General features: G+C 49.0%; 2 non-coding genes and 2 pseudogenes across 2 annotated transcripts in view; all 4 read right to left on the bottom strand.

The window, feature by feature from the left end:
- LOC149513126 (25S ribosomal RNA) overlaps window positions 1-798 on the bottom strand; it is a 3,365-nt gene extending 2,567 nt beyond the window's left edge. Inside the window, exon 1 of the ribosomal RNA XR_016330954.1 lies at window positions 1-798. This exon is cut by the window's left edge and continues 2,567 nt beyond it. This is a non-coding gene — a ribosomal RNA (25S ribosomal RNA).
- Window positions 799-1,036: 238 nt separating this feature from the next.
- Window positions 1,037-1,192, bottom strand: LOC149513127 (5.8S ribosomal RNA). The gene has a single exon (XR_016330991.1). It is a non-coding gene; the product is annotated as a 5.8S ribosomal RNA (ribosomal RNA).
- Window positions 1,193-1,487: 295 nt separating this feature from the next.
- On the bottom strand, window positions 1,488-3,258 carry LOC149513128 (18S ribosomal RNA; annotated as a pseudogene).
- A 4,103-nt stretch (window positions 3,259-7,361) lies between these two features.
- On the bottom strand, window positions 7,362-8,372 carry LOC149513129 (25S ribosomal RNA; annotated as a pseudogene).
- Window positions 8,373-14,983: the final 6,611 nt, after the last annotated feature.

Consider the following 14,983-nt stretch of genomic DNA (forward strand, 5'->3'; position numbering starts at 1 on the left):
GCTCGCACTCAAACCCTTCTCACAAGATCAAGGTGGGTCGGCAGTACACCCGTGAGGGGATCTTGCTAATCAACTTCCATGCGTCTTACGGGTTTTTTGGCCCGTTGACTCGTACGCATGTCAAATTTCTTAGTCCATGTTTCAAGACGACCTGGATGGGAAGCCCGCAGGCGAACACCGGGAGCACACTGGTGCCGAGGTACATCAAGATGAGGCATGCTGCATTCCACTATCATGATGATGACGTCTCCGTGGGCACATCGAAAGCCTAGGCTTAGGTCACTGCCGTAACCCGCGTCGGTCTACGCCTTAAGTCGATCAACGGACCGACTCTCGTCATTCCACATCTGACCGGGATGTATCGCCAGCCCCCATCCGCTTGCCTCCCTACAATTTGAAGCACTTTTTGACTCTCTTTTCGAAGTCTTTTTCATCTTTCCCTTGCGATACTCGTTCACTATCAGTCTCTTGGTCGTATTCAACCTTGGATGGAATTTACCACCTGATTGGGGCTGCATTCCCAAACAACCTGACTCACAGATAGCGCCTTATGGTGCGATAAGGTTCGAGCACAATGGGGCTCTCACCTTCTCTGACACCGATTTCCAGGGGACTTGGGCCCTGTCCGCTGCTGAAGATGCTTCTCCAGACTACAATTCGAACACTTGAGGCACCCGATTCTCAAGCTAGGCTCTTCTCGGTTCACTCGTCGTTACTAGGGGAATCCTGGTAAGTTTCTTTTCCTTCACTTATTGATATGCTTAAACTCAGCGAGTGAACCCGTCTGACCTGAGGTCACAACACGAGCATCAATCGAGCGATGCGAGGGGTCCGACAGGGTCCGAATGGACAACGTGCGTGCATCACCAGGGACGAGGCACGCCGGGAGCTCTACCACCAATAGTCACAGTGCTGTCATTGTCAGGGACTGACTTTTGGGCCAACTATGATCGACGGGATTGTAGGAGGCCATCTTCCGCCCGCCCCCTTCCACTGAAGCCTAATGGGCATGGGGTTGGAGGGGGGCGATGGTGCATGACACCTAGATAGACGTGCCCTCGGCCTAATGGCTTAGGGCACAACTTGCAATCAAGGACTCGATGGATCACGAGATTTTGCATTTCACACCAAGTATCGCACTTCACCACATTCTTCATCGATGCAAGAGTTGAGATATCCATTGTCGAGAGTCGTTTCATTTTTTTACGACAAAAGGAATCGCAACACCACCCACGCACACACTGCGAATGGGATGGCAACGACGCGGGTGCTCTATTTTTGTTTCAGTTCCTTGGCGTGATTCGCGTTAGGGGTTCATTGTTCGATAGCGAGCGAGACGATATCGATCGTTTCACCTGCCCAACAGAGGGAACGAAACGACCGTAGCACCCACCTAGGGTCGAAAGGGGTTCGGGGCATGAGGACACCCTTGTCGCCTCGATGTTTCGTTAACGCGTCCACATGTTATCCATCGAGTAAGGTTTTGATAATGATCCTTTCGCAGGTTCATCTATGGAAACCTTGTTATGACTTCTCCTTCCTTTAAATGATAAGATTCAGTGGACTTCTCGCGATGTCGCGGGCAGTGAACCATCCACATCGTCGTGATCTGAACACTTCACCGGACCATTCAATCGGTAGGAACGACAGGTGGTGTATACAAAAGGTAGAGACGTAGTCAATGTGACTTGAAGACCAACAATTGCAATGATCTATCCCCATCATGATGAAATTTTAAAAATTACCCGGGCTGTTGGCCAAGGCTATAGACTCGTTGAATACATCAGTGTAGCGTGCGTGCGACCCAAAATATCTAAAGGCATCACAAAGCTGTTATTGCCTCAAACTTCCTTGGCCTAAATGGCCATAGTCCCTCTAAAAAGCTAGCCACGAAGGATTACCTCTGTGTAGCTAGTTAGCAGGCTGAGGTCTTGTTCGCTAACAGAATTAACCAGACAAATTTCTCCACCAACTAAGAACGGCCATACACCACCACCCATAGAATCAAGAAAGAGCTCTCAGTCTATCAATCCTTACTATGTCTGGACCTGGTAAGTTTTCCCGTGTTGAGTCAAATTAAGCCGCAGGCTCTACTCCTGGTGGTGCCCTTCCGTCAATTCTTTTAAGTTTTAGCCTTGCGACCATACTCCCTCCGGAACCTAAAGACTTTGATTTCTCATAATGTGTCGACGGAGTCTTAAAAGTAACATCTGTCGATCCCAAGTCGGCATCGTTTATGGTTAAGACTAGGATGGTATCTGATCATTTTTGAACCCCCAACTTTCGTTCTTGATTAATGAAAACATCCTTGGCAAATGCTTCGTAGTTGTTCATTTTTCATAAATCCAAGAATTTCACCTCTGACTATGAAATACGAATGCCCCTGACTGTCCCTGTTAATCATTACTCTGATCCCGAAGGCAACACAATAAGACCAAAGTCTTATGATGTCCCATGCTAATGTATACAAGTGTAGGCCTGCTTTGAGCACTCTAATTTCTTCAAAGTAATAGCGTCGGAGGAATGACCCGGGCAATTAAGTCCAGAAGCACATCACTAATAGTAAGGACGAGTAGACCAATGCTCACCATGAGGCAAATCAGACGACCCAAACCTATTTCCAACTACAAGCTTTTTAACTACAACAACTTAAATAGACGCTATTAGAGCTAGAATTACCGTAGCTGTTGGCACCAGACTTGCCTTCCAATGGATCTTTTTTAAGGGATTTAGATTGTACTCATTCCAATTACCAGACTCATAGAGCCTGATATTGTTATTTATTGTCACTACCTCTCCATGTTAGGATTGGGTAATTTACGCACCTGCTACCTTCTTTGGATATGATAGCTGTTTCTCAGGCTCCCTCTCCAGAATCGAACCCTAATTCTCCGTCACCTGTCACCACCATAGTAGGCCACTATCCTACCATCGAAAGTTGATAGGGCAAAAATTTGACTGATGCATCACCGGCACAAAGGCCATGCGATCCGTCGAGTTATCATGAATCATCAGAGCAGCAGGGATAGCCTGCATTGACCTTTTATCTAATAAATGCATCCCTTTCAGGAGTCGAGGTTTGTTGCACGTATTAGCTCTAGAATTACTATGGTTATCCGAGTAGTAGATACCATCAAACAAACTATAACTGATTTAATGAGCCATTCACAGTTTCACAGTCTGAATTAGTTCATACTTACACATGCACGGCTTAATCTTTGAGACAAGCATATGACTACTGGTAGGATCAACCAGGTAGCATTCTTTCAAGACGTTGGCACCACGTGGGCCTCGACGCACCGACCGAGTGGTGAAAAAGCCCAACGCGAAGCGCAAGCATCGTGTATGTCGAGCACATGAAATGCATAGCATCGGACGAATGGGGGCCGAGAGCCTGCGCTTGCTAAATGTTTCGCATTCGAGAGCACGATCGAACATTGGTGTACCAATACGGCCAAAGAAGATTGGGTGGCACGCTTGGGACACAGGCCATGATTGACTTTCGACACGTAGCCCCTTAGGACACGAGACGGATGAGGGATGGTGAGACATATGATTTCCATCGATTCAGGTATGCAGCACAGGATCCCGATTGCGCCTTCAGGGTATGACGACTGCATGAGGGGAGATTGAAGAGGATGACGGGTCGACAGTTCGATGCATCGAGCATGAAGCTTGCCAACACGCACAACCATAGCACCACTCATATGCCCAATGTATACAAGTGGCAGCATCCACGTGCATCGGTCCACAACCCACCCACATCGATTACTTGATGAACGAGCAGAGGAAATGACATGTGAGGCCACGGCACAACCACTTGGAATGAGAAAAACACAAGAAAGGGCCACGAGACTGCCCCTGCCATCCGACAGGCAACAACGGCATGATACCACTAATGCTTGGCCTGGCTGGGACCGCACGCGCAAGCTCTGCTGACACCACCCCAGGGGGACGTTGCTTGATTCAAGGACTTATTCCTAGGGTCTTGGGTAGCATCGGCTGTGTACACGGCCTCGTCGAGGCTAAAGCATTTTTGTGGTTGATGAGAACGGACCATGAAATCGTCAAATACTGAGAGACTTGGCCGGGCCAAGCTCGCAACCGTAGCTTCTACTTGCACCACCCCAGAGAGTCGTTGCCTGATTCAGGGACTTGGTCTAGGGTCTATGGCAGCATCTACAGCGTACATGGGATCGAGCTCAGCTTCTCTTTTTTGCATGCATGCCAACCGATCGAGGCTATGGACGTTTGTCGATCATCGAAGCAACCAGTCACCAAACAAAATGGTCGAAAGGCATGCATGCCATGTATTCACTTGAGGGACGTTGCCCTAGGTGTACGCAATGGGAAGCCCATCATGCACACCTACTCCCCCAGTGGGAGGAGGGAGGGGGTGCCGAACCACCACCCCCTAAAGAGCATTAGAGATTTCGTAGATATGCTACCAATAGACGTTAAAGTGTTTAAAACAGGGATACTTTTTCCAACACAGGCATATCCCACATTGAGGGTGAGCAGGTGTCGATGGTGGTCGAGGCGTGTTCCCGTACCAAGGGCCAACGTGTGTCGATGGTGTTCGATGCGACTGCCCGCACCAAGGGACATCTTTTGCCGATGCTGATCGAGGCAAGTGCTTGCACCCGTTTCAGCTTGTGCGCATGCTGATTGAGGCATTCATGCACCTATGGTGGTCAAGGCATCTACCCACACCAAGGCCCAGCACATGCCGATGGTGTTCGAGGTAACCACCCGCACCAAGGCCCAGTATGTGCCGATGGTGTTCGATGCAACCGCCCGTACCGAGGGCCATCTCCTATCGATGGTGATCGAAGCAACCTCTCGCACCAAGGCCTAGCATGTGCCAGTGGTGTTGGATGTAACTGCCCACACCAGAGGCCATCTTTCTACCACTGGTGGTCGAGGCAAGTGCCCGCACCAAGGGTTGGCTTGTACCAATGGTGGTCGAGGCATGTACCCGCACCAAGGGCTAACACGTGCCGATGGTGTTTGAGGCAATCGCTCGTACCAAGGCCCAGCATGTGTCGATGGTGTTCAAGAAAATCACCCATACCAGGGGCCATCTTCTACCGATGGTGGTCGAGAAAAGTGTTCGCACCAAGGGCTAGCTTGTGCCGATGGTGCTCGAGGCAACCGCCTGCCCCAAAGCCCAGCATGTGTCGATGGTGTTCAAGGTAACCGTATGCACCGGAGACTATCTTCTACTGATGTTGATCGAGGCACGGCATGTGCCGATGGTGGTCCAAGCAAGAGCCCGTACCAATGGCCAGCTTGTGACGATGGTGGTCAAAGCATGTGCTCGCACTAAGGCCCAACACGTGCTAATGGTGCTCGAGGCAACCGCCCGCACCAAGGGCCATCTTTTGTCGATGCTCATCGAGGCATGCATGTGTTGATGGTGGTCGAGGCAAGTACCTGTACCAAGGGCCAGCTTGTGCCGATGGCAGTTGAGGCAAGTGCCCATACCAAAGGGCAGCCTGTGTCGATGATTGTTGATGCATGTGGCATCACCATGCGCCATCATGTGCCGTTGATGATCGAGGCCTTGGTTGAAGTTTGATTTTGAGCCATGGTGCACATGTTGGGCTCGGGCATGTGCTGGTGCCACATTTTTTTTGCCCAAGGCACCATCGTCGGAGCATAGTTAGAGAACCTGACCAGCGGCATTGGAGGTTCCAGCGATTGGGGGGTCAGGGGTGTGTGCACATGATGTGCAATGAGTGCTGGTACTTGGCCTTTATATTGGCCCCTTCTCCCTCATCAAACCTCGAGAACCCATATCCCCTTAAAGAACATATGAGATTTTACAGGTTTGCTGCCAGTTGTCATTCAAGTATCTAAAATAGGGACACTTTTTTCAAATGGTCACAAAATCTTCTACACTTTGAGTTTTTAGCTGACGTTTTTTTTTTCATGCTAACAAAAATACAAGGATCAGGTCTACAAAATTTGGGGCCAAAACTCCTAAAAAAATTTTAAAAAATTATGAACTGTAAAAAATTTTAAAATTTATGAAAAATAGAAAACAAGTCATCTTGCCATGAAACTTCACATGAAGGCTTAGGGGACCATTGTATGAATTTACAAGCCATAAAAATGGCATTGGCATGATAGAAATATGAAGATGTGCTTAAACCCACCTACCACCCAATCGTGGCTCGTATGGTGCTCAGCCCGGGCTCTGAACACCCGCACGTAGTGTGCGGGGGGTGAGGAGTGCTCATGTGAATTCACAAGCCATAAAAATGGTATTGGCACAGTAAAAATATGAAGATGTACGTAAAATCACCTACCACCCAGTCGTGACGTGTATTGGTGCTCGACCTAGGCTCAAGACACACGCGCGTGGTGCACCGACGTCAGTGAGGGCTCATATGAATTCTTGAGCTGCAAAAATGGCTTTGGCATATAGAGTTCATTCCTAGTCTAAGCTTTGACTGGATCGAGGGTTGTGGCAGCAGGACCCACAGTAGGATCGACAACACGCACAGGGGAACCCAACCGATCCTCAGCTTGAGCATACTACCTCTCTAGCCATCGTAGTGCTCGCCCACTTGTTTCGTAGGTTGACTTAGGCATACAAAGTTCATTCCCAGTCTAAGATCGGATCAGACCGAGGGTTATGGCAGTAAGACCCGTAGTAAGATCGGTAGCATGTAGAAGGGGACTGGGTCGATCCTCAGCTTATGCATCCTGTCTCTCTGGCTGGCTCAGTGCCCGCACGCTCATTTCGTGGGTTGACTTAGGCATATGGAGGTCATTCTCAGTCTAAGCCTCAACCAGACCGAGGGACCCATATAAGGATCTACAACACACAGAGAGGGATCGGGTCGATTCTCAACTTGCGCATTCTACCTCTCTGGTCGACTTAGTACCCGCACGCTTGTTTCGTGGGTTGACTTAGGCATACAGAGTTCATTCCCAGTCTAAGCCCCAATAGGACTGAAGGACCCATAACAAGATCCGTAGCATACCGAAGGGGACCGGGTCGATCCCTAGCTTATGCATTCTAGCTCTCTGGCTGGCTTAGTTCCTGCACGTTTGTTTCATGTGTTGACTTAGGCATACGTAGTGCATTCCCAGTCTTGACGAACCAAGGGCCGGACGCTATTGACGGTGTTTACAGTAACCACAAAGGGGGACCTACAGCAGGATCCTTAGCTCATGCATCCTGCCCCTATGGTTGGTTTAGTGCCCACATGCTTGTTTCGTGGGCCGATTAGGGTGAGCAGAGTTCGTTCCCGATAGGGACCGAGGGACGGAGGGCCCTGAGTCATGCCCAACCCCTGAGGTGGGTGACGTGAAAAGAAAGAAGGTCGGTGGGGGAAGGGAGGAGGGAAGAATCAAAGCGACAAAGGGCTGGATCTCAGTGGATCATGGTAGCAAGGCCATTCTGCCACTTACAATACCTTGTCACGTATTTATGTCATCTGCAAAGGATTTTACCCACCATTCAGTGGGAATTGAGCTCCAAGGAGGCCTACGTGAATCATCCGTCGTGGGGGCTGTACCTACAACACTTACCCTTGGGGGTTATGGGCCCCTACTACCGGTCGACAATCGAGCGGCCGACATGCGCGTCGCTTCTAGCCTAGATTCTGACTTAGAGGTGTTCAGTCATAATCCAGCGCACGGTAGCTTCACGCCACTGGCTTTTCAACCAAGCGCGATGACCAATTGTGCAAATCAACGGTTCCTCTCGTACTAGGTTGAATTACTATCACGACATCGCTATCAGTAAGGTAAAACTAACCTGTCTCACGATGGTCTAAACCCAGCTCACATTCCCTATGGTGGGTGAACAATCCAACACTTGGTGAATTTTACTTCGCAATGATAGGAAGAGCTGACATCGAATGATCAAAAAGTAACGTCGCTATGAACGCTTGGTTGCCACAAGCCAGTTATCCCTGTGGTAACTTTTTTGACTCCTCTAGCTTCAAATCCTGATGGTCTAAAAGATCGATAGGCCACGCTTTCATAGTTCGTATTCGTACTGAAAATCGAAATCAAACATGCTTTTACCCTTTTGTTCCACACGAGATTTTTGTTCTCGTTGAGCTCATCTTAGGACACCTGCGTTATCATTTAACCAATGTGCCACCCCAGCCAAACTCCCCACTTGACAATGTCTTCTGCCTGGATCGACCGGGCAAGGCTGACCTTGGGTCCAAAAGAAAGGGTCGTGCCCTACCTCCGATTCATGGAATAAGTAAAATAATGTTAAAAGTAGTGGTATTTCAATTTTGCCCGAGGGCTCCCACTTATCCTACACCTCTCAAGTCATTTCACAAAGTCAGACAGGGTCGGTCAAGCTCAAGCCGATGGTGTTTGATGTAACCACCCACACTAAGGGCCATCTTTCGTATTTAGTGATTGGGGCAAGTGCCCACAATAAGGGCCAGCTTGTGCTGATGGTGGTCGAGGCAACCGCCCGTAGCAGCTCAAGGCATGTGCCCGTACCAAGGCCCAGCATGTGCTGATGATGTTTGAGGCAGCTGTCCGTACCAAGGCCCAGCATGTACCGATGATGTTCGAGGTAACCGCCCACGCGAAAGCCCGTATTTTATTGATGGTGATCGAGGCAACCGCCCACACTAGGGGCCATCTTCTACCGATGGTGGTCGAGGCCAGTGCCCGCACCAAGGGTCAGCATGTGCGAATGGTGCTAGAGGCAACCGCCCATACCAAGGCCCAGCATGTGCCGATGGTGTTCGAGGCAACCACACGCACTAGGGACCATTTTTTGCCAATGTTGATCGAGGCATTGCACGTGTCAATGGTGGTCCAGGCAAGTGCCCGTACCAATGGCCAGCTTGTGACGATGGTGGTCGAGGAATGTGTTCGCACCAATGCCCAACACATACCGATGGTGCTCGAGGCAACTGCCAGCACCAAGGTCATCTTTTACTGATGCTCATCGAGGTATGCATGTGTCGATGGTGGTTGAGGCAAGTGCCCGTACCAAAGGGCATCCTGTGTCGATGATGGTCGATGCATGTACCATCACCATACGCCTCATATGCCGTTGATGGTCGAGGCCTTGGTCGAAGTTCAATTTTGAGCCACAGTGCACATGCTGGGCTTCAGAATGTACCGGTGCCACATTTTTTTTACCCAGGGCATCATCGTCAAAGCATCATCGGAGCATCATCGGAGAATTTGACCGGTAGCATTGGGGGTTCCAATGATTGGGGGGGTCGAGGGTGTGCACACATGATGTGCGATGGGTGCTGGTACTTGGCCCTTATATTAGCCCCCTATCCCTTAACAAACCTCGAGAACTCACACCCCCTTAAAGAGCATATGAGATTTTACAGGTTTGCTGCCAGTAGCCATTCAAGTGTTTGAAACGAGAACACTTTTTTCAAATGGTCACAAAATCTTCTACACTTCGAGTGTTGAGCTGAATTGTTTTGTGCATGCCAACAAAAATACAAGAATCACATCTACCAAATTTGGGGCTAAAACTCCTTCTAAAAAAATTTTAGAAAATCTCGAACCGTAAAAATTTTAGAAAATCGTGAAAAATAAAAAACGAGTCATCTTGCCATGAACTTCACATGAAGGCTTAGGGGACCATTGTATGAATTTACAAGCCATAAAAATGGCATTGGCACGGCATAAATATTAAGATGTGCCTAAAACCACAACTTTTGCTTGCACCACCCCAAGGAACCGTTGCCTGATTCAAGGACTTGGTTTGGGGTCTAGGGTAGCATCCACTGCGTGCACAGGCTCGAGCTCGACTCTTTTTTTTCACATGCACACCAATCGATCGAGGCCATGGGTGCCTGCGGGTCACTGGAGCAACCAATCATCAGACAAAATGGTTGGAAGGCATGCATGACCTGTATTTTGCTTAAGGGATGTTGCCCTAGGTGTACACAATGAGAGGCCCATCATGCACACCTACTCCCTCCGTGGGAAGGGAGAGGGAGTACCGGATCACACCCCCTAAAAAGCATTAGAGATTTCACAGATATACTACCAGTAGACGTTAAAATGTCTAAAATGGAGACACTTTTTCCAAACAAGCATATCCCGCTTCGAGGGTGAGTAAATGTCGATGGTGGTTGAGGTATGTGCCCGTACTAAGGGCCAGCATGTGTCGATGGTGTTCGATGTGACTACCCGTACCAAGGGCCATCTTCTACCGATGTTGATCGAGGCAGGTGCCCACACTGATTCCAGCTTGTGCGCATGCTGATTGAGGCATGCATGTGTCGATAGTGGTCGAGGCATCTGCTCGTACCAAGGCCTAGCACGTGCCGATAGTGTTCGAGGTAATCACCCACACTAGGGGTCATCTTTTACTGATACTGATCGAAGCATGGCACCTAACGATGGTGATCGAGGCAAGTGCCCGCACCAAGGGTTGGCTTGTGCTGATGGTGGTCGAGGCTTGTGCCTGTGTCACGGGCTCTGACCTCATACTTAGAATTCGTACAGCGTTAGGCTTGGAATCTCCTCTTTTATGCCTAAGTCAGCCTAAAACACAAGCATGCAGGCACTAGAACAACAGAAAGGGCTGATCATGCAAGTTAAAAAGAAATAAGATAGCAAGGCAGAATGCTGGAATATGCTATGTATTCACTGAAACAGAAGTGTTTGATGGTGTACAAATGAGGGTGGAGCAGCCTTCTATTTATAGTTGAGGCTCCAGCTTACATTTAATGGTAATATCCCTAGAATAAAGGCTAAAATCAAGGGATTATACAGATTACAATCAATCAGGATTCTAACTCCTAATTTCTAAGGTCAACCAAATCTGTCAGGAGGCTCCTGTTGATCCTGCAAGCTTCCAGAAGCTTCTCTTGCATATCCAGCACCTTGGGCCCCTTTGGATGAGGTGCGGGCAGCTTGTAGGCTAGGCCTTGCCTCACAGGCTAGCCTGCAAGCTAGGCGGGCGTTCCGACCTTGTTTCCTAGGCCTAGAGCGCAAATACCCGCCAGTACGCTTGGTCTACGGGCCTCAACCTTTGGCTCGCATGCTAGTGCGCCTGATGTGCCTGGCGCACCTACCCAGGGCATGATATTCTCCCCCACATGATTGCACAATGCCCTTGTTACATCCTCTGTATGGTACCTCTTGATCTGGTCCCCGAACTGCCTTAAGTCCTCTGTTGGTTCCCAGCTTGCCTTACTGTCTGAAAGTCCCTTCCAGCGTACCAAGTACTCTTATCTTGGTTGATAGTTCTTTCGTCTCACCTCTCGATCAACTATGATGCTGTGGACCTCTTTCTCATATGAGGCCCTTGCTTCTAATGGCGCATGCTTTGACTCTACTCGTCATGGAACAGCTTGAGCATTCTTACATGGAACACCGGGTTTGCCCTCGACTTGGGTGGCATATCCAGCTTATAGGCAACCTTGCCTACCCTCTTGACTACTTGAAAAGGTCTTTCATACCTCTGGACTAGGCCTTTGTGCAGCCCTCTGCGACGTACAATGGGATGCAGCTTCACCAACACCAAGTCTCTAACCTGGAACTGCACATCCCGCCTATTTTGGTCTGCCCACTTCTTCGACCTCTTTGCCGCCTTGTGTAGACAGACTTTGGCCAAGTCAGTTTGCTCCTACCATGCCTTGGCAAACTTGTATGCTGCTAGATTCGGCCCTGTATAACTTGCAACAATCGAATCGGGTGTTAGTGGTTATTGCCCTATCACAACCTCAAATGGGCTCTGGTTCGTTGCCTCGCTCCTTTGCAAGTTGTAGGAAAACTGTGCAACATCTAACAGCTTTCGCCAATCTTTTTGTATGGCACTCATATAGTGCCTGAGGTAGACCTCCAATAGTCCATTCACACGTTCTGTCTGCCCATCGGTTTGTAGATGCATGCTAGTGGAAAAGTTCAAGTCTAACACCAACAGCTTGAACAACTCAGTCCAGAACCTACCCGTAAAACACCCATCCCGATCACTAACAATGGTCTTCGGCATTCCCCAGTACTTAACCATGTTTTTCAGGAACAATCAAGCTGCCTCCTCGGCTGGGCACTCCTTGGTTGTTGGAATGAAGATTCCATACTTGGAAACTTATCCACCATTACCATGATGATTCCAAACCCTTCTGCTTTTGGTAGACTGACTATAAAGTCCAAAGAAACACTCTTCTATGGTCGCTCTGGTACTGGCAATGGCTCCAAAAGACCACTTGGTTTCTTGAGCTCCACATTGTCCTATTAGCATACAGGATAAGTCTTCACATAGGCCTCCATATTGTCTCTCATGTACGGCCAGTAGTACCAGTCTTCAATCAGTGCTAAAGTGCGGCTCACTCCTGGGTGTCCAGCCCACCTTGAATCATTACACTCTTACAAAACTTCCTTGTGGAGCTTATCATTCTATGACACAAACAGTCTACTGTCCCTGGTGTACAACAAACCATCATGCATCCAAAACCACCTAGTCTTACCATGCTGGGCGTACTTCATAAGAGCCTCGGCTGTAGGATCATGCGTAAGTCCCTCTTTGATGTGCGACACCAGTGACCCTTCTAGTTGGCTAATGGCAGCAAGGTTAACCTTCATGCTCAAGGCATCTGCCATCAGGTTCACTCGCCCCGACTTGTACTCCATCTGGAAATCAAATTTCGTAAGAAAATCTTACCTTCTCGCCTGTTTGGGGGATAGCTTCTTCTGCGTCTGAAAGTAGCTGGTCACCACATTGTCTGTCCTAACCATGAACCTTGACTCCAACAGGTAATGGCACCAAGTACGTAAGCAATGCACCACTGTAATCATCTTTTTTCTTGGATCGTGTACTTGCGCTTAGTCTCGTTCAGCTTTCTGCTCTCGAACGCGACTAGACGTCCCTCCTGCATCAACACGCCCCCTATGGCAAAGTCCGATGCATCCGTATGCACCTCATATGGCTTGGCATGGTCTGGCAAGGCCAAGACTGGCTCCTTCATCACAGCCTGCTTCAACCTGTTAAAGGCTTCCTGGCACCCTACGCTCCACTCCCATGCTCTCCTTTTCTTGAGTAAGTCAGTCAATGGCGTGGCTATTGCTGAGTGACCTTTGATGAAGCGCCTGTAGTAGTTAACCAGCCCAAGAACGATCTTAACTCAGTGACCTTGGCTGACGGTTGCCACTCCAAGATGGCATGCATCTTGCCTACATCCATGCATATCCTGTCACCTCTCACTATGTGGCCTAGGAACGGGATCTCCTGCTGGGTGAATGAGCACTTCTCCCTCTTGACAAATAGCTTGTGCATCCGCAACACCTCGAACACCTGTCTCAAGTGGTCTACATGCTCTCCCAAAGTCTGGCTGTAGATCATAATGTCATCCAAATAAACCACAACAAATCGATTAAGGAACGACTAAAATACCTTGTTCATAAGGGTGCAGAATGTTGCTGGGGCATTCGTGAGTCCGAATGGCATCACCAAGAACTCATATGAACCATATCGAGTGACACATGTTGTCTTTGGCTCATCTCCCTCTGTGATCCTGACTTGATAGTAGCTCGACCTCAAATCCAGCTTGGTGAACCACTTTGCACTCCCAAGTTGGTTGAACAAGTTCGTAATGAGTGGGATAGGGTACTTGTTCTTAACGGTTAGCTTGTTCAAAGCCCAGTAGTCTATGCATAGCCATAACGACCTATCATGGTTACGTTGGAATAGAACCAGTGCACCATATGGTACCTTCGATGGCCTGATGAAGCCAGCATCAACTAACTTTTTGAGCTATTTCCTTAACTCCTCCAACTCTAGTGGGGACATTCGGTAAGGGGCTCTAGCTGGTGGCTTGGCCTCGGACACCAGCTCGATCTTGTGGTCCACCTCCCTCTTAGGTGGTAGCTGGGTAGGCAGCTTTGTGGGCATCACATCACTAAAGGTCTTCAGCACCTTTAGCACCTCCAAGGGTGACTCGATCTCTTTCTCCCTTGGCTCATCATATTTCAAGGCTGCCAAGAAGGTGTCTTCTTCCCTGCTTACCGCCTTGGCAAATTGGATGGCTGACACTATTCGTGACCCAACTCCAGACCCTCTCCTCAATGGTACTAGGCATTGGCACCGTGCATCCAAGATGCAAACACAATCGGTAAAAGGCACAAGGAGGGCATTAATCCGAACAAGAAAATCAACCCAATCACAAACTCATAGTCGTCAAGGGGTATTACCTCTATGGTCTCCTTGCCTCTCCAGTCTCCAAGCTGCAACTCCACTCCTCGTGCTACTCCAATGGCTGGAACCTCCATGGAGTTCATCGTTTTAATTGTACCAGTCCCTTTTTACACCTTTAGTCTAAGCTTTCGGGCTCCATCACCTGAAATAAAAAGATGTGAAGCACCTATGTCCACCAGTGCGCTCACCTTCTGACCTGCAACCATCAGATCTGCAAATATCAAGCCCTTTGGCTTACGGCTCCCCTTACTCTGGATAGCATGAGCACCAACAACCCAAGCTTTGCTGCCTTTGACTCGGCTCCTTGTCAGACTCCTTGTCTATAGCAGCCAGCTTACCCTTCTGTGGGTAATTACGTGCTATGTGGCTCCCTCTACATAGGTAGCATGTTAGTGGCTCTCGGTCCCTCTTTGCTTTTTCACTTGCCTGCTTGTGGCTTCCTCTCGCCATCTTTGGTTGAATGGTCTCGGTCTCCATCCTTGAACTTTCGATCACGATCCTTCCCCTTGGACTATTTCTTTCAGTCCCTATCATCCCTGCCCTTACCCTTGGGCTTGGAAGACTCGAACTTGTTCAGAGGCTTGAACTCTATCAAGGTCTTAGCAGTAGTCATGGCTTTAGTCGAGTCATGAACTCCCCTCCGTTGTAGCTCATGCTTCACCCACAGCTTCAACCCATCCATGAAAACAAATAAGGCATCCTTCTCGCCTAGATCTGAGATCTGTAGCATCAGTTCAAAGAATTTCTGGACATATTCCCTTATGTCCCCTTGCTGGCTCAGCCTGCGTAACTTTCCCCGCACCTCATCATCGGCATACT

The sequence above is a fragment of the Durio zibethinus genome, chromosome 20 (assembly GCF_047325235.1).
Source record: "Durio zibethinus cultivar Kanyao isolate XHJ-2024 chromosome 20, ASM4732523v1, whole genome shotgun sequence".
Lineage (NCBI taxonomy): Eukaryota > Viridiplantae > Streptophyta > Magnoliopsida > Malvales > Malvaceae > Durio > Durio zibethinus.